The 19,377-nt window shown below is 27.5% G+C and overlaps 11 non-coding genes across 11 annotated transcripts; all 11 read left to right on the forward strand.

The window, feature by feature from the left end:
- The first annotated feature begins 2,360 nt into the window (after positions 1–2,360).
- LOC124933125 lies at positions 2,361–2,500 on the forward strand. The gene has a single exon (XR_007098840.1). It is a non-coding gene; the product is annotated as a U4 spliceosomal RNA (small nuclear RNA).
- Positions 2,501–3,894: 1,394 nt separating this feature from the next.
- Positions 3,895–4,034, forward strand: LOC124933126. Its single transcript, XR_007098841.1, has one exon. It is a non-coding gene; the product is annotated as a U4 spliceosomal RNA (small nuclear RNA).
- A 1,418-nt stretch (positions 4,035–5,452) lies between these two features.
- On the forward strand, positions 5,453–5,592 carry LOC124933120. The gene has a single exon (XR_007098835.1). It is a non-coding gene; the product is annotated as a U4 spliceosomal RNA (small nuclear RNA).
- A 1,410-nt stretch (positions 5,593–7,002) lies between these two features.
- LOC124933099 lies at positions 7,003–7,142 on the forward strand. Its single transcript, XR_007098815.1, has one exon. It is a non-coding gene; the product is annotated as a U4 spliceosomal RNA (small nuclear RNA).
- Positions 7,143–8,550: 1,408 nt separating this feature from the next.
- On the forward strand, positions 8,551–8,690 carry LOC124933106. The gene has a single exon (XR_007098822.1). It is a non-coding gene; the product is annotated as a U4 spliceosomal RNA (small nuclear RNA).
- Positions 8,691–10,100: 1,410 nt separating this feature from the next.
- LOC124933107 lies at positions 10,101–10,240 on the forward strand. Its single transcript, XR_007098823.1, has one exon. It is a non-coding gene; the product is annotated as a U4 spliceosomal RNA (small nuclear RNA).
- A 1,411-nt stretch (positions 10,241–11,651) lies between these two features.
- Positions 11,652–11,791, forward strand: LOC124933108. The gene has a single exon (XR_007098824.1). It is a non-coding gene; the product is annotated as a U4 spliceosomal RNA (small nuclear RNA).
- A 1,412-nt stretch (positions 11,792–13,203) lies between these two features.
- Positions 13,204–13,343, forward strand: LOC124933109. Its single transcript, XR_007098825.1, has one exon. It is a non-coding gene; the product is annotated as a U4 spliceosomal RNA (small nuclear RNA).
- Positions 13,344–14,754: 1,411 nt separating this feature from the next.
- LOC124933110 lies at positions 14,755–14,894 on the forward strand. Its single transcript, XR_007098826.1, has one exon. It is a non-coding gene; the product is annotated as a U4 spliceosomal RNA (small nuclear RNA).
- A 1,408-nt stretch (positions 14,895–16,302) lies between these two features.
- Positions 16,303–16,441, forward strand: LOC124933095. The gene has a single exon (XR_007098812.1). It is a non-coding gene; the product is annotated as a U4 spliceosomal RNA (small nuclear RNA).
- Positions 16,442–17,836: 1,395 nt separating this feature from the next.
- LOC124933124 lies at positions 17,837–17,976 on the forward strand. The gene has a single exon (XR_007098839.1). It is a non-coding gene; the product is annotated as a U4 spliceosomal RNA (small nuclear RNA).
- The last annotated feature ends 1,401 nt before the right edge of the window (positions 17,977–19,377 follow it).

Genomic DNA, 19,377 nt, shown 5'->3' on the forward strand with positions numbered 1-19,377 from the left:
ATCGATCAAACATGTTAGAAACCGGTCAGTTAGAAGCAACTGCAATCGGTCAAATCAATGTTGATCAAGCTTCTCAGAAGGAAATCCCAACTATAGTTATGGGTGCCTTAATTACATACGACCAGACAATTACAACAGTTGTCAATAAAGAATCCATTCCAACTCTGACATTTCCATAGAGAAATTTTGTATACCGTGCGCCCTCCAAATGAACATTCTCTTAAAAGGACTCATGTTGAAGCACTCTCTTCCTTTGCTGAAATGAGAACATCAAGGCAACTTGAGATCAGGGAACCGGTTCCAGAATCTGAACAAGAAAAAGTCGTCAAGCCAAATATAGATCCAATCACAGGCAAGCCAGACAAAGGCATCGCACTGCCTCCTCCTGTATCGCCTCTCAACATATCTCTAGAGGCTTAGGATACTATTAGGCTTATTCTCAAAGAAGTTGAGGCCACTGCCATTGCAAAAATTGATTTGCTCTACACATGGGCAAATATAAGACTTGAAACGAGCTTTAGTGAGGTGTTCCCCGGAGACGCTGAGGAAAAAAAGTGGTATGAACTTTTTACTTTGGAAAAGGCGGTATTCTCCATGACCAAGAAAAAATAAGTTACTGAAGCCCTGCGAAGGAACGAATTCATGGAAGCATATGCAAGAGGGCGAGTGTTGTCTCCCTTCCTTACAGGATGCATGAAAAACTTTAATCCTTTGGGTGCCACTGCGAAGGCAGACGGGGAAGTAATCAAATATTTGGAGGTCCTTATGGATGAATATCTGTCCACCACTCTAAGATATGTGGATGGTGGGGAAACATCAAACTCAGAAGAGCCGGTATTCCCTGCCCTCGAACCGATTTAAATCAAGATGACGAGAAAGAACCGCTGGATTTCTTTGAAGAAATGTCATTTCCTCAAGGCCAAACCAAATCCATAAGAATTGAGCAACTGCTCGAAGAAGAAGAGGTCCATCAAAAAGAACAAGAGAAACCCCTTGATGCCAAAGATGATACGTTTCAGAACTATGAGGTACGAGGACCGTGTGTCAAAAAGAAGTACGACGTCTATCAAAATAGGAATGGGAGTATTTTCAAAAACGTTTGGAAATTACTCCTTCTGACGTGGTAGAATCATGTCTTCTCGGTTCAATATCTGAAAGTACTAGGAATAAAGATGAGAAGGATAAGTCCACTCCTATCCACTATCCGCAGCTAACATGGGTCCATCCTTTTAACATGTTATTGATAAGTCTCAGCCGATCGGCTGCATTACATCCTCTCCAAGACAGCCGACCCCTGTTGAATCTACCAAAAGTAAATCTTCTAAATATAAAGAAGTCTCAGGCAGTACTCATAAGAACAAGGATGATGCTCATTAAGAACCGACCAGTCAATAACAAAATTAGACAGAACCAGAGTTATTCTTTCAGGTTAGCACTCAGCGTGCTGTACCTATTCGGTTTGTTCCTCTTGGCTCTCAGCTATCTAATTCTGAGGGGGAGATTCAAAGACATGAAAATATTCTCACGGTTATAATGAAGATCATGGTCCCATGGAAAAAGATGTTTGAAACCGTAAACTCTCGCCTGGACCGACTGGAGGAAAACCAATCGACCGCATCGAACAAAAAAAAAGAGGAGTTCAACAAGTTAAGGACGGACATGCGACAAGGCTTCAAAAAGTTCAAGCCTCTCTTCTACAAAAACTTTAACATCCAGACCGACACTAAGGTTTCTATTGAGCTTCTCACCTCACAAGTATTGGAAATGGCCAAGTCTCAAAATACTATCGACGCTGAAAGTCTTAGACAACAGGAAGCCCTGGCTCAATGCCTTCAAAACGAGGAAAATGCAGATGCTAAGGGTGCCAATAAAATTGAGTCTACTAAACGAGTTAAGGCTGCTAAAAATATTAAACTTGTTAATCTAACTAAGGCTACTGAAGTCAGTTGACCTTATCTCAAATGAGGACTAATCCTATGAATGCTCGATCTCAACCTGAAACATCTCAATTGGAAGTTCCACGTAACGGCCGGTTCAATCGAAGGCTTCGCAAAGGTGATGACTCTACTATTAAAGAAAATCATGTTCTATCAAGGGGTAAGGGTCGTGGAGGTCTTACTGGAGAGCTACCTAGTACCTTCATGCCCGAGATAAGAATGTATATAAAAATTTATAGTAACAATTTAAGTAAAAATATCAAATAAACCAATCTAAAAAAACATAACAAATTTCACAATGTTGCTAAAATCCAAAAACTTTGTTGATAATATCTTTCATTTAGTTTATCCCACATCGGAACAATATAATGGAAAAGATAATGGAAAATATATAAAAGAGGAGAGAGTGGGAGAGAGAATAATATCTTTGTGCTTGGGGCAATGACATAGCTAGTGAGGTTTTAACTGAGGCGCGTCAATTGCTGGTTGAAAACTATTTCCAAACTCCCTCCTTAGCCTGTGTTTTGCTTTGGCTATCCAGAATTTTTGGAAGGGTGTACTCTTAATATTAAGATGTAAACCCTATAATGCTATAGTTTGAAACATAAATATTTGTCTCTTTATGTAGTTTTAAAAACATTTTATGTAGATCATATAATAACTATTGGAAGTTCAAAACAAAATGCTTTTAACAAATTTAAAACTAACAAAAATATCAATATGATGAAACATTATATCATATTCATAAAATAACAAAACTTAAATGAAGAGATCCATTTCAACACGCATGAATTTCTTGAAAGTGACTTAAAAAGAATACAAGTAGGGATATTTTTCGTTTTTTAATAGAATTAAGAGTCAAATTTACAAACACATTTATTTGATATTTTAAACTAATATATTAAAAATTTATAATAATTTCGATTAAATTAATTTATAAAGTTTAAATTTTACAATTTCTCTTTTGTAATGATGATTTTATGATTTCGATTAACGAATTTATCAATTTTTCTTAAGTGTTATGTCATTGTCGTGTATTTTCTATTTTATGGGAAGAAGATATCCACATTCTATTTACTTACAACCGCTTCTCGAGTTAAGCCATCACGGCTTGTGCTTGTCGAACATCACTCATTCATTTATATATAAACATTTATTCAGACAAATCAATTTTTTATATTGTTTTCTCGATCATTAAATTTAGACTCGTTACTCTTGAAAATAAATATAAGAGTTTATTTAAATATATTTATTTAATATATATTTAGAAAATAAAAATTGACATAGGTCATAAAAATTTCAATAAGGTCATCTATTTTCTTGAAATGATGTTATGATTGTATGTAAGATTAATTTTTTCTTAATTGTAGGTCTAAACCCTATGTCTATGATATTTCCCATAAGTTAATAAATTGGTTTTTATGTTTCCTTTAGCAAACCACAACTCCTTCTCATAATTTATGCACTAAATATTTAATTATATTCTTTAGTATCACAAGCTCCATTTTAGTAGTTGTCTATCTTATTTGGTCTTTTTATATTCTTATTTTGATTTTTTTTCTCAAATGGTGATAAAGAGTGTTATTTGTTCATGGATTCAACATGACAATCTCATCTAATTTGAATGAAGTTATCAAACTTCCTAGAACTTTGTAAGCCAAGGTGATCCATTTACTTAATTAACGGTGAAATTGTATCAATTTAAAACATTATTGATACCAAAAATAATTATAAACTCTTAAAACCTAAAACCGTTCATATAAAAATTAATAGGAATAATCTAAGTAAAAAAGATCAAATAAACCAATCTAAAAAACATAAGTAATTTCACAATGTTGCTATTATCCAAAAACTTTGTTGATAATATCTTTCATTTAGTTTATCCCACATGGGAATAATATAATGGAAAAGATAAAGGAAAATATATAAAAGAGGAGAGAATGGGAGAGAGTTTAATATCTTTGCACTTGGGGCAATGACACAGCTAGTGAGGTTCTAACCGAGGCGCGTCAATTGCTGGTTGAAAACTATTTCCAAACCCCCTCTTTGGCACGAGTTTTGTTCTGGCTATCGAGAATTTCTGGAAGGGTGTACTCTTAATAATTGGTAAACCCTATAATTATATATTTTGAAACTTCTATATATTGTCAAGAAATATGAATATTTGTCTCTTTATGTAGTTTTAAAAACATTTTATGTAGATCATATTATAACTATTGGAAGTTCAAAACAAAATGCTTTTAACAAATTTAAAACTAACAAAAATATCAATATGATGAAACATTATATCATATTCATAAAATAACAAAACTTAAATGAAGAGATCCATTTCAACACGCATGAATTTCTTGAAGGTGACTTAAAAAGAACACAAGTAGGGATGTTTTTCGTTTTTTAATAGAATTAAGAGTCAAATTTACAAACTCGTTTCTTTGATATTTTAAACTAATATATTAAAATTTTATAATAATTTCGATTAAATTAATTTATAAAGTTTAAATTTTACAATTTCTCTTTTGTAATGATGATTTTATGATTTCGATTAACGAATTATCAATTCTTCTTAAGTGTTAGGTCATTGTCGAGTATTTTCTATTTTATGGGAAGAAGATATCCACATTCTATTTACTTACAGCCGCTTCTCGAGTAAAGTCATCACGGCTTGTGCTCGTTGAACATCACTCATTCATTTATATAAAAACATTTATTCAGACAAATCAATTTTTTATAATGTTTTCTCGATCATTAAATTTAGACACGTTACTCTTGATAATAAATATAAGAGTTTATTTTAATATATTAATTTAATACATATTTATAAAATAAAAATTGACATAGGTCATAAAAATATCAATAAGGTCGTCTATTTTCTTGAAATGATATTATGATTGTATGTAAGATTAATTTTTTGTTAATTGTAGGTCTAAACCCTATATGTCTATGATATTTCCCATAAGTTAATAAATTGGTTTTTGTGTTTCCTTTAGCAAACCACAACTCCTTCTCATAATTTATGCACTAAATATTTAATTATATTCTTTAGTATCACAAGCTCCATTTTAGTAGTTGTCTATCTTATTTGGTCTTTTTATATTCTTATTTTGATTTTTTTTCTCAAACGGTGATAAAGAGTGTTATTTGTTCATGGATTCAACACGACAATCTCATCTAATTTGAATGAAGTTATCATATTTCCTAGAACTTTGTAAGCCAAGGTGATCCATTTACTTAATTAACGGTGAAATTGTATCAATTTAAAACATTATTGATACCAAAAATAATAATAATAAACGCTTAAACCCTAAAACCGTTCATATAAAAATTAATAGGAATATTCTAAGTAAAAAAAGATCAAATAAACCAATCTAAAAAAACATAAGTAATTTCACAATGTTGCTATTATCCAAAAACTTTGTTGATAATATCTTTCATTTAGTTTTTCCCACATGGGAATAATATAATTGAAAAGATAAAGGAAAATATATAAAAGAGGAGAGAATGGGAGAGAGATTAATATCTTTGCGCTTGGGGCAATGACGCAGCTAGTGAGGTTCTAACCGAGGCGCGTCAATTGCTGGTTGAAAACTATTTCCAAACCCCCTCTTTGGCCCGAGTTTTGCTCTGGCTATCGAAAATTTCTGGAAGGGTGTACTCTTAATAAGAGGTAAACCCTATAATTATATATTTTGAAACTTCTATATATTGTCAAGAAATATGAATATTTGTCTCTTTATGTAGTTTTAAAAACATTTTATGTAGATCATATTATAACTATTGGAAGTTCAAAACAAAATGCTTTTAACAAATTTAAAACTAACAAAAATATCAATATGATGAAACATTATATCATATTCATAAAATAACAAAACTTAAATGAAGAGATCCATTTCAACACGCATGAATTTCTTGAAGGTGACTTAAAAAGAACACAAGTAGGGATATTTTTCATTTTTTAATATAATTAAGAGTCAAATTTACAAACTCGTTTCTTTGATATTTTAAACTAATATATTAAAATTTTATAATAATTTCGATTAAATTAATTTATAAAATTTAAATTTTACAATTTCTCTTTTGTAATGATGATTTTATGATTTCGATTAACGAATTATCAATTCTTCTTATGTGTTAGATCATTGTCGAGTATTTTCTATTTTATGGGAAGAAGATATCCACATTCTATTTACTTACAGCCGCTTCTCAAGTAAAGTCATCACGGCTTGTGCTCGTTGAACATCACTCATTCATTTATATAAAAACATTTATTCAGACAAATCAATTTTTAATATTGTTTTCTTGATCATTAAATTTAGACTCTTTACTCTTGATAATAAATATAAGAGTTTATTTTAATATATTAATTTAATATATATTTATAAAATAAAAATTGACATAAGTCATAAAAATTTCAATAAGGTCATCTATTTTCTTGAAATGATGTTATGATTGTATGTAAGATTAATATTTTCTTAATTGTAGGTCTAAACCCTATGTCTATGATATTTCCCATAAGTTAATAAATTGGTTTTTATGTTTCCTTTAGCAAACCACAACTTCTTCTCATAATTTATGCACTAAATATTTAATTATATTCTTCAGTATCACAAGCTCCATTTTAGTAGTTGTCTACCTTATTTGGTTTTTTTATATTCTTATTTTGATTTTTTTCTCAAATGGTGATAAAGAGTGTTATTTGTTCATGGATTCAACATGACAATCTCATCTAATTTGAATGAAGTTATCAAATTTCCTAGAACTTTGTAAGCCAAGGTGATCCATTTACTTAATTAACGGTGAAATCGTATCAATTTAAAACATTATTGATACCAAAAATAATAATAAACTCTTAAAACCTAAACCGTTCATATAAAAATTAATAGGAATAATCTAAGTAAAAAAGATCAAATAAACCAATCTAAAAAAACATAAGTAATTTCACAATGTTGCTATTATCCAAAAACATTGTTGATAATATATTTCATTTAGTTTATCCCACATGGGAATAATATAATGGAAAAGATAAAGGAAAATATATAAAAGAGGAGAGAATGTGAGAGAGTTTAATATCTTTGCGCTTGGGGCAATGACGCAGCTAGTGAGGTTCTAACCGAGGCGCGTCAATTGCTGGTTGAAAACTATTTCCAAACCCCCTCTTTGGCCCGAGTTTTGCTCTGGCCATCGAGAATTTCTGGAAGGGTGTACTCTTAATAAGAGGTAAACCCTATAATTATATATTTTGAAACTTCTATATATTGTCAAGAAATATAAATATTTGTCTCTTTATGTAGTTTTAAGAACATTTTATGTAGATCATATTATAACTATTGGAAGTTCAAAACAAAATGCTTTTAACAAATTTAAAACTAACAAAAATATCAATATGATGAAACATTATATCATATTCATAAAATAACAAAACTTAAATGAAGAGATCCATTTCAACACGCACGAATTTCTTGAAGGTTTAAAAAGAACACAAGTAGGGATGTTTTTCGTTTTTTAATAGAATTAAGAGTCAAATTTACAAACTCATTTCTTTGATATATTAAACTAATATATTAAAATTTTATAATAATTTCGATTAAATTAATTTATAAAGTTTAAATTTTACAATTTCTCTTTTGTAATGATGATTTTATGATTTCGATTAACGAATTTATCAATTCTTCTTAAGTGTTAAGTCATTGTCGTGTATTTTCTATTTTATGGGAAGAAGATATCCACATTCTATTTACTTACAACCGCTTCTCGAGTTAAGCCATCACGACTTGTGCTCGTCGAACATCACTCATTCATTTATATAAAAACATTTATTCAGGCAAATCGATTTTTTATATTGTTTTCTCGATCATTAAATTTAGACTCGTTACTTTTGATAATAAATATAACAGTTTATTTTAATATATTAATTTAATAAATATTTATAAAATAAAAATTGACATAGGTCATAAAAATTTCAATAAGGTCATCTATTTTCTTGAAATGATGTTATGATTGTATGTAAGATTAATGTTTTCTTAATTGTAGGTCTAAACCCTATGTCTATGATATTTCCCATAAGTTAATAAATTGGTTTTTATGTTTCCTTTATCAAACCACAACTTCTTCTCATAATTTATGCACTAAATATTTAATTATATTCTTCAGTATCACAAGCTCCATTTTAGTAGTTGTCTATCTTATTTGGTCTTTTTATATTCTTATTTTGATTTTTTTCTCAAATGGTGATAAAGAGTGTTATTTGTTCATGGATTCAACATGACAATCTCATCTAATTTGAATGAAGTTATCAAATTTCCTAGAACTTTGTAAGCCAAGGTGATCTATTTACTTAATTAACGGTGAAATCGTATCAATTTAAAACATTATTGATACCAAAAATAATAATAAACTCTTAAAACATAAACCGTTCATATAAAAATTAATAGGAATAATCTAAGTAAAAAAGATCAAATAAACCAATCTAAAAAAACATAAGTAATTTCACAATGTTGCTATTATCCAAAAACATTGTTGATAATATCTTTCATTTAGTTTATCCCACATGGGAATAATATAATGGAAAAGATAAAGGAAAATATATAAAAGAGGAGAGAATGGGAGAGAGTTTAATATCTTTGCGCTTGGGGCAATGACGCAGCTAGTGAGGTTCTAACCGAGGCGCGTCAATTGCTGGTTGAAAACTATTTCCAAACCCCCTCTTTGGCCCGAGTTTTGCTCTGGCTATCGAGAATTTCTGGAAGGGTGTACTCTTAATAAGAGGTAAACCCTATAATTATATATTTTGAAACTTCTATAGATTGTCAAGAAATATGAATATTTGTCTCTTTATGTAGTTTTAAGAACATTTTATGTAGATCATATTATAACTATTGGAAGTTCAAAACAAAATGCTTTTAACAAATTTAAAACTAACAAAAATATCAATATGATGAAACATTATATCATATTCATAAAATAACAAAACTTAAATGAAGAGATCCATTTCAACACGCATGAATTTCTTGAAGGTGACTTAAAAAGAACACAAGTAGGGATGTTTTTCGTTTTTTAATATAATTAAGAGTCAAATTTACAAACTCGTTTCTTTGATATTTTAAACTAATATATTAAAATTTTATAATAATTTCGATTAAATTAATTTATAAAGTTTAAATTTTACAATTTCTCTTTTGTAATGATGATTTTATGATTTCGATTAACGAATTATCAATTCTTCTTAAGTGTTAGGTCATTGTCGAGTATTTTCTATTTTATGGGAAGAAGATATCCACATTCTATTTACTTACAGCCGCTTCTCGAGTAAAGTCATCACGGCTTGTGCTCGTTGAACATCACTCATTCATTTATATAAAAACATTTATTCAGACAAATCAATTTTTATATTGTTTTCTCGATCATTAAATTTAGACTCGTTACTCTTGATAATAAATATAAGAGTTTATTTTAATATATTAATTTAATATATATTTATAAAATAAAAATTGACATAAGTCATAAAAATATCAATAAGGTCATCTATTTTCTTGAAATGATGTTATGATTGTATGTAAGATTAATGTTTTCTTAATTGTAGGTCTAAACCCTATGTCTATGATATTTCCCATAAGTTAATAAATTGGTTTTTATGTTTCCTTTAGCAAACCACAACTTCTTCTCATAATTTATGCACTAAATATTTAATTATATTCTTCAGTATCACAAGCTCCATTTTAGTAGTTGTCTATCTTATTTGGTCTTTTTATATTCTTATTTTGATTTTTTTCTCAAATGGTGATAAAGAGTGTTATTTGTTCATGGATTCAACATGACAATCTCATCTAATTTGAATGAAGTTATCAAATTTCCTAGAACTTTGTAAGCCAAGGTGATCCATTTACTTAATTAACGGTGAAATCGTATCAATTTAAAACATTATTGATACCAAAAATAATAATAAACTCTTAAAACCTAAAACCGTTCATATAAAAATTAATAGGAATAATCTAAGTAAAAAAGATCAAATAAACCAATCTAAAAAAACATAAGTAATTTCACAATGTTGCTATTATCCAAAAACTTTGTTGATAATATCTTTCATTTAGTTTATCCCACATGGGAATAATATAATGGAAAAGATAAAGGAAAATATATAAAAGAGGAGAGAATGGGAGAGAGATTAATATCTTTGCGCTTGGGGCAATGACGCAGCTAGTGAGGTTCTAACCGAGGCGCGTCAATTGCTGGTTGAAAACTATTTCCAAACCCCCTCTTTGGCCCGAGTTTTGCTCTGGCTATCGAGAATTTCTGGAAGGGTGTACTCTTAATAAGAGGTAAACCCTATAATTATATATTTTGAAACTTCTATAGATTGTCAAGAAATATAAATATTTGTCTCTTTATGTAGTTTTAAGAACATTTTATGTAGATCATATTATAACTATTGGAAGTTCAAAACAAAATGCTTTTAACAAATTTAAAACTAACAAAAATATCAATATGATGAAACATTATATCATATTCATAAAATAACAAAACTTAAATGAAGAGATCCATTTCAACACGCACGAATTTCTTGAAGGTGACTTAAAAAGAACACAAGTAGGGATGTTTTTCGTTTTTTAATAGAATTAAGAGTCAAATTTACAAACTCATTTCTTTGATATATTAAACTAATATATTAAAATTTTATAATAATTTCGATTAAATTAATTTATAAAGTTTAAATTTTACAATTTCTCTTTTGTAATGATGATTTTATGATTTCGATTAACGAATTTATCAATTCTTCTTAAGTGTTAAGTCATTGTCGTGTATTTTCTATTTTATGGGAAGAAGATATCCACATTATATTTACTTACAACCGCTTATCGAGTTAAGCCATCACGACTTGTGCTCGTCGAACATCACTCATTCATTTATATAAAAACATTTATTCAGGCAAATCGATTTTTTATATTGTTTTCTCGATCATTAAATTTAGACTCGTTACTTTTGATAATAAATATAAGAGTTTATCTTAATATATTAATTTAATACATATTTATAAAATAAAAATTGACATAGGTCATAAAAATTTCAATAAGGTCATCTATTTTCTTGAAATGATGTTATGATTGTATGTAAGATTAATGTTTTCTTAATTGTAGGTCTAAACCCTATGTCTATGATATTTCCCATAAGTTAATAAATTGGTTTTTATGTTTCCTTTAGCAAACCACAACTTCTTCTCATAATTTATGCACTAAATATTTAATTATATTCTTCAGTATCACAAGCTCCATTTTAGTAGTTGTCTATCTTATTTGGTCTTTTTATATTCTTATTTTGATTTTTTTCTCAAATGGTGATAAAGAGTGTTATTTGTTCATGGATTCAACATGACAATCTCATCTAATTTGAATGAAGTTATCAAATTTCCTAGAACTTTGTAAGCCAAGGTGATCTATTTACTTAATTAACGGTGAAATCGTATCAATTTAAAACATTATTGATACCAAAAATAATAATAAACTCTTAAAACCTAAAACCGTTCATATAAAAATTAATAGGAATAATCTAAGTAAAAAAGATCAAATAAACCAATCTAAAAAAACATAAGTAATTTCAGAATGTTGTTATTATCCAAAAACTTTGAGATAATATCTTTCATTTAGTTTATCCCACATGGAAATAATATAATGGAAAAGATAAAGGAAAATATATAAAAGAGGAGAGAATGGGAGAGAGATTAATATCTTTGCGCTTGGGGCAATGACGCAGCTAGTGAGGTTCTAACCGAGGCGCGTCAATTGCTGGTTGAAAACTATTTCCAAACCCCCTCTTTGGCCCGAGTTTTGCTCTGGCTATCGAGAATTTCTGGAAGGGTGTACTCTTAATAAGAGGTAAACCCTATAATTATATATTTTGAAACTTCTATAGATTGTCAAGAAATATAAATATTTGTCTCTTTATGTAGTTTTAAGAACATTTTATGTAGATCATATTATAACTATTGGAAGTTCAAAACAAAATGCTTTTAACAAATTTAAAACTAACAAAAATATCAATATGATGAAACATTATATCATATTCATAAAATAACAAAACTTAAATGAAGAGATCCATTTCAACACGCACGAATTTCTTGAAGGTGACTTAAAAAGAACACAAGTAGGGATGTTTTTCGTTTTTTAATAGAATTAAGAGTCAAATTTACAAACTCATTTCTTTGATATATTAAACTAATATATTAAAATTTTATAATAATTTCGATTAAATTAATTTATAAAGTTTAAATTTTACAATTTCTCTTTTGTAATGATGATTTTATGATTTCGATTAACGAATTTATCAATTCTTCTTAAGTGTTAAGTCATTGTCGTGTATTTTCTATTTTATGGGAAGAAGATATCCACATTATATTTACTTACAACCGCTTATCGAGTTAAGCCATCACGACTTGTGCTCGTCGAACATCACTCATTCATTTATATAAAAACATTTATTCAGGCAAATCGATTTTTTATATTGTTTTCTCGATCATTAAATTTAGACTCGTTACTTTTGATAATAAATATAAAGTTTATTTTAATATATTAATTTAATACATATTTATAAAATAAAAATTGACATAGGTCATAAAAATTTCAATAAGGTCATCTATTTTCTTGAAATGATGTTATGATTGTATGTAAGATTAATGTTTTCTTAATTGTAGGTCTAAACCCTATGTCTATGATATTTCCCATAAGTTAATAAATTGGTTTTAATATTTCCTTTAGCAAACCACAACTTCTTCTCATAATTTATGCACTAAATATTTAATTATATTCTTCAGTATCACAAGCTCCATTTTAGTAGTTGTCTATCTTATTTGGTCTTTTTATATTCTTATTTTGATTTTTTTTCTCAAATGGTGATAAAGAGTGTTATTTGTTCATGGATTCAACATGACAATCTCATCTAATTTCAATGAAGTTATCAAATTTCCTAGAACTTTGTAAGCCAAGGTGATCTATTTACTTAATTAACGGTGAAATCGTATCAATTTAAAACATTATTGATACCAAAAATAATAATAAACTCTTAAAACCTAAAACCGTTCATATAAAAATTAATAGGAATAATCTAAGTAAAAAAGATCAAATAAACCAATCTAAAAAAACATAAGTAATTTCACAATGTTGCTATTATCCAAAAACTTTGTTGATAATATCTTTCATTTAGTTTATCCCACATGGGAATAATATAATGGAAAAGATAAAGGAAAATATATAAAAGAGGAGAGAATGGGAGAGAGATTAATATCTTTGCGCTTGGGGCAATGACGCAGCTAGTGAGGTTCTAACCGAGGCGCGTCAATTGCTGGTTGAAAACTATTTCCAAACCCCCTCTTTGGCCCGAGTTTTGCTCTGGCTATCGAGAATTTCTGGAAGGGTGTACTCTTAATAATAGGTAAACCCTATAATTATATATTTTGAAACTTCTATAGATTGTCAAGAAATATGAATATTTGTCTCTTTATGTAGTTTTAAAAACATTTTATGTAGATCATATTATAACTATTGGAAGTTCAAAACAAAATGCTTTTAACAAATTTAAAACTAACAAAAATATCAATATGATGAAACATTATATCATATTCATAAAATAACTAAACTTAAATGAAGAGATCCATTTCAACACGCATGAATTTCTTGAAGGTGACTTAAAAAGAACACAAGTAGGGATGTTTTTCGTTTTTTAATAGAATTAAGAGTCAAATTTACAAACTCGTTTCTTTGATATTTTAAACTAATATATTAAAATTTTATAATAATTTCGATTAAATTAATTTATAAAGTTTAAATTTTACAATTTCTCTTTTGTAATGATGATTTTATGATTTCGATTAACGAATTATCAATTCTTCTTAAGTGTTAAGTCATTGTCGAGTATTTTCTATTTTATGGGAAGAAGATATCCACATTCTATTTACTTACAACCGCTTCTCGAGTAAAATCATCACGGCTTGTGCTCGTTGAACATCGATCATTCATTTATATAAAAACATTTATTAAGACAAATCAATTTTTTATATTGTTTTCTCGATCATTAAATTTAGACTCGTTACTCTTGATAATAAATATAAGAGTTTATTTTAATATATTAATTTAATACATATTTATAAAATAAAAATTGATATTAGTCATAAAAATATCAATAAGGTCATCTATTTTCTTGAAATGATGTTATGATTGTATGTAAGATTAATTTTTTCTTAATTGTAGGTCTAAACCCTATGTCTATGATATTTCCCATAAGTTAATAAATTGGTTTTTATGTTTCCTTTAGCAAACCACAACTTCTTCTCATAATTTATGCACTAAATATTTAATTATATTCTTCAGTATCACAAGCTCCATTTTAGTAGTTGTCTATCTTATTTGGTCGTTTTATATTCTTATTTTGATTTTTTTCTCAAATGGTGATAAAGAGTGTTATTTGTTCATGGATTCAACATGACAATCTCATCTAATTTCAATGAAGTTATCAAATTTCCTAGAACTTTGTAAGCCAAGGTGATCCATTTACTTAATTAACGGTGAAATTGTATCAATTTAAAACATTATTGATACCAAAAATAATAATAAACTCTTAAAACCTAAAACCGTTCATATAAAAATTAATAGGAATAATCTAAGTAAAAAAGATCAAATAAACCAATCTAAAAAAACATAAGTAATTTCACAATGTTGCTATTATCCAAAAACTTTGTTGATAATATCTTTCATTTAGTTTATCCCACATGGGAATAATATAATGGAAAAGATAAAGGAAAATATATAAAAGAGGAGAGAATGGGAGAGAGATTAATATCTTTGCGCTTGGGGCAATGACGCAGCTAGTGAGGTTCTAACCGAGGCGCGTCAATTGCTGGTTGAAAACTATTTCCAAACCCCCTCTTTGGCCCGAGTTTTGCTCTGGCTATCGAGAATTTCTGGAAGGGTGTACTCTTAATAAGAGGTAAACCCTATAATTATATATTTTGAAACTTCTATAGATTGTCAAGAAATATGAATATTTGTCTCTTTATGTAGTTTTAAAAACATTTTATGTAGATCATATTATAACTATTGGAAGTTCAAAACAAAATGCTTTTAACAAATTTAAAACTAACAAAAATATCAATATGATGAAACATTATATCATATTCATAAAATAACAAAACTTAAATGAAGAGATCCATTTCAACACGCATGAATTTCTTGAAGGTGACTTAAAAAGAACACAAGTAGGGATGTTTTTCGTTTTTTAATAGAATTAAGAGTCAAATTTACAAACTCATTTCTTTGATATATTAAACTAATATATTAAAATTTTATAATAATTTCGATTAAATTAATTTATAAAGTTTAAATTTTACAATTTCTCTTTTGTAATGATGATTTTATGATTTCGATTAACGAATTTATCAATTCTTCTTAAGTGTTAAGTCATTGTCGTGTATTTTCTATTTTATGGGAAGAAGATATCCACATTCTATTTACTTACAACCGCTTCTCGAGTTAAGCCATCACGACTTGTGCTCGTCGAATATCACTCATTCATTTATATAAAAACATTTATTCAGGCAAATCTATTTTTTATATTGTTTTCTCGATCATTAAATTTAGACTCGTTACTTTTGATAATAAATATAAGAGTTTATTTTAATATATTAATTTACTACATATTTATAAAATAAAAATTGACATAGATCATAAAAATTTCAATAAGGTCATCTATTTTCTTGAAATGATGTTATGATTGTATGTAAGATTAATTTTTTCTTAATTGTAGGTCTAAACCCTATGTCTATGATATTTCCCATAAGTTAATAAATTGGTTTTAATGTTTCCTTTAGCAAACCACAACTTCTCATAATTTATGCACTAAATATTTAATTATATTCTTCAGTATCACAAGCTCCATTTTAGTAGTTGTCTATCTTATTTGGTCTTTTTATATTCTTATTTTGATTTTTTTCTCAAATGGTGATAAAGAGTGTTATTTGTTCATGGATTCAACATGACAATCTCATCTAATTTGAATGAAGTTATCAAATTTCCTAGAACTTTGTAAGCCAAGGTGATCTATTTACTTAATTAACGGTGAAATCGTATCAATTTAAAACATTATTGATACCAAAAATAATAATAAACTCTTAAAACCTAAACCGTTCATATAAAAATTAATAGGAATAATCTAAGTAAAAAAGATCAAATAAACCAATCTAAAAAAACATAAGTAATTTCACAATGTTGCTATTATCCAAAAACTTTGTTGATAATATCTTTCATTTAGTTTATCCCACATGGGAATAATATAATGGAAAAGATAAAGGAAAATATATAAAAGAGGAGAGAATGGGAGAGAGATTAATATCTTTGCGCTTGGGGCAATGACGCAGCTAGTGAGGTTCTAACCGAGGCGCGTCAATTGCTGGTTGAAAACTATTTCCAAACCCCCTCTTTGGCCCGAGTTTGCTCTGGCTATCGAGAATTTCTGGAAGGGTGTACTCTTAATAAGAGGTAAACCCTATAATTATATATTTTGAAACTTCTATAGATTGTCAAGAAATATGAATATTTGTCTCTTGATGTAGTTTTAAAAACATTTTATGTTGATCATATTATAACTATTGGAAGTTCAAAACAAAATGCTTTTAACAAATTTAAAACTAACAAAAATATCAATATGATGAAACATTATATCATATTCATAAAATAACAAAACTTAAATGAAGAGATCCATTTCAACACGCATGAATTTCTTGAAGGTGACTTAAAAAGAACACAAGTAGGGATGTTTTTCGTTTTTTAATAGAATTAAGAGTCAAATTTACAAACTCGTTTCTTTGATATTTTAAACTAATATATTAAAATTTATAATAATTTCGATTAAATTAATTTATAAAGTTTAAATTTTACAATTTCTCTTTTGTAATGATGATTTTATGATTTTATCAATTCTTCTTAAGTGTTAGGTCATTGTCGAGTATTTTCTATTTTATGGGAAGAAGATATCCACATTCTATTTACTTACAGCCGCTTCTCGAGTAAAGTCATCACGGCTTGTGCTCGTTGAACATCACTCATTCATTTATATAAAAACATTTATTCAGACAAATCAATTTTTTATATTGTTTTCTCGATCATTAAATTTAGACTTGTTACTCTTGATAATAAATATAAGTTTATTTTAATATATTAATTTAATACATATTTATAAAATAAATATTGACATAAGTCATAAAAATATCAATAAGGTCATCTATTTTCTTGAAATGATGTTATGATTGTATGTAAGATTAATTTTTTCTTAATTGTAGGTCTAAACCCTATGTCTATGATATTTCCCATAAGTTAATAAATTGGTTTTTATGTTTCCTTTAGCAAACCACAACTTCTTCTCATAATTTATGCACTAAATATTTAATTATATTCTTCAGTATCACAAGCTCCATTTTAGTAGTTGTCTATCTTATTTGGTCTTTTTATATTCTTATTTTGATTTTTTTCTCAAATGGTGATAAAGAGTGTTATTTGTTATGGATTCAACATGACAATCTCATCTAATTTGAATGAAGTTATCAAATTTCCTAGAACTTTGTAAGCCAAGGTGATCCATTTACTTAATTAACGGTGAAATTGTATCAATTTAAAACATTATTGATACCAAAAATAATAATAAACTCTTAAAACCTAAAACCGTTCTTATAAAAATTAATAGGAATAATCTAAGTAAAAAATATCAAATAAACCAATCTAAAAAAACATAAGTAATTTCACAATGTTGCTATTATCCAAAAACATTGTTGATAATATCTTTCATTTAGTTTATCCCACATGGGACTAATATAATGAAAAAGATAAAGGAAAATATATAAAAGAGGAGAGAATGGGAGAGAGATTAATATCTTTGCGCTTGGGGCAATGACACAGCTAGTGAGGTTCTAAGCGAGGCGCGTCAATTGCTGGTTGAAAACTATTTCCAAACCCCCTCTTTGGCCCGAGTTTTGCTCTGGCTATCGAGAATTTCTGGAAGGGTGTACTCTTAATAAGAGGTAAACCCTATAATTATATATTTTGAAACTTCTATAGATTGTCAAGAAATATGAATATTTGTCTCTTTATGTAGTTTTAAAAACATTTTATGTAGATCATATTATAACTATTGGAAGTTCAAAACAAAATGCTTTTAACAAATTTAAAACTAACAAAAATATCAATATAATGAAACATTATATCATATTCATAAAATAACAAAACTTAAATGAAGAGATCCATTTCAACACGCATGAATTTCTTGAAGGTGACTTAAAAAGAACACAAGTAGGGATGTTTTTCGTTTTTTAATAGAATTAAGAGTAAAATTTACAAACTCATTTCTTTGATATATTAAACTAATATATTAAAATTTTATAATAATTTCGATTAAATTAATTTATAAAGTTTAAATTTTACAATTTCTCTTTTGTAATGATGATTTTATGATTTCGATTAACGAATTTATCAATTCTTCTTAAGTGTTAAGTCATTGTCGTGTATTTTCTATTTTATGGGAAGAAGATATCCACATTCTATTTACTTACAACCGCTTCTCGAGTTAAGCCATCACGACTTGTGCTCGTCGAACATCACTCATTCATTTATATAAAAACATTTATTCAGGCAAATCGATTTTTTATATTGTTTTCTCGATCATTAAATTTAGACTCGTTACTTTTGATAATAAATATAAGTTTTGATAATAAATATAAGAGTTTATTTTAATATATTAATTTACTACATATTTATAAAATAAAAATTGACATAGATCATAAAAATTTCAATAAGGTCATCTATTTTCTTGAAATGATGTTATGATTGTATGTAAGATTAATGTTTTCTTAATTGTAGGTCTAAACCCTATGTCTATGATATTTCCCATAAGTTAATAAATTGGTTTTTATGTTTCCTTTAGCAAACCACAACTTCTCAAAATTTATGCACAAAATATTTAATTATAATCTTCAGTATCACAAGTTCCATTTTAGTAGTTGTCTATCTTATTTGGTCTTTTTATATTCTTATTTTGATTTTTTTCTCAAATGGTGATAAAGAGTGTTATTTGTTCATGGATTCAACATGACAATCTCATCTAATTTGAATGAAGTTATCAAATTTCCTAGAACTCTGTAAGCCAAGGTGATCTATTTACTTAATTAACGGTGAAATCGTATCAATTTAAAACATTATTGATACCAAAAATAATAATAAACTCTTAAAACCTATAACCGTTCATATAAAAATTAATAGGAATAATCTAAGTAAAAAAGATCAAATAAACCAATCTAAAAAAACATAAGTAATTTCACAATGTTTCTATTATCCAAAAACTTTGTTGATAATATCTTTCATTTAATTATCCCATATGGGAATAATATAATGGAAAAGATAAAGGAAAATATATAAAA

The sequence above is a fragment of the Impatiens glandulifera genome, chromosome 3 (genome assembly GCF_907164915.1).
Source record: "Impatiens glandulifera chromosome 3, dImpGla2.1, whole genome shotgun sequence".
NCBI classification, from domain to species: Eukaryota; Viridiplantae; Streptophyta; class Magnoliopsida; order Ericales; family Balsaminaceae; genus Impatiens; species Impatiens glandulifera.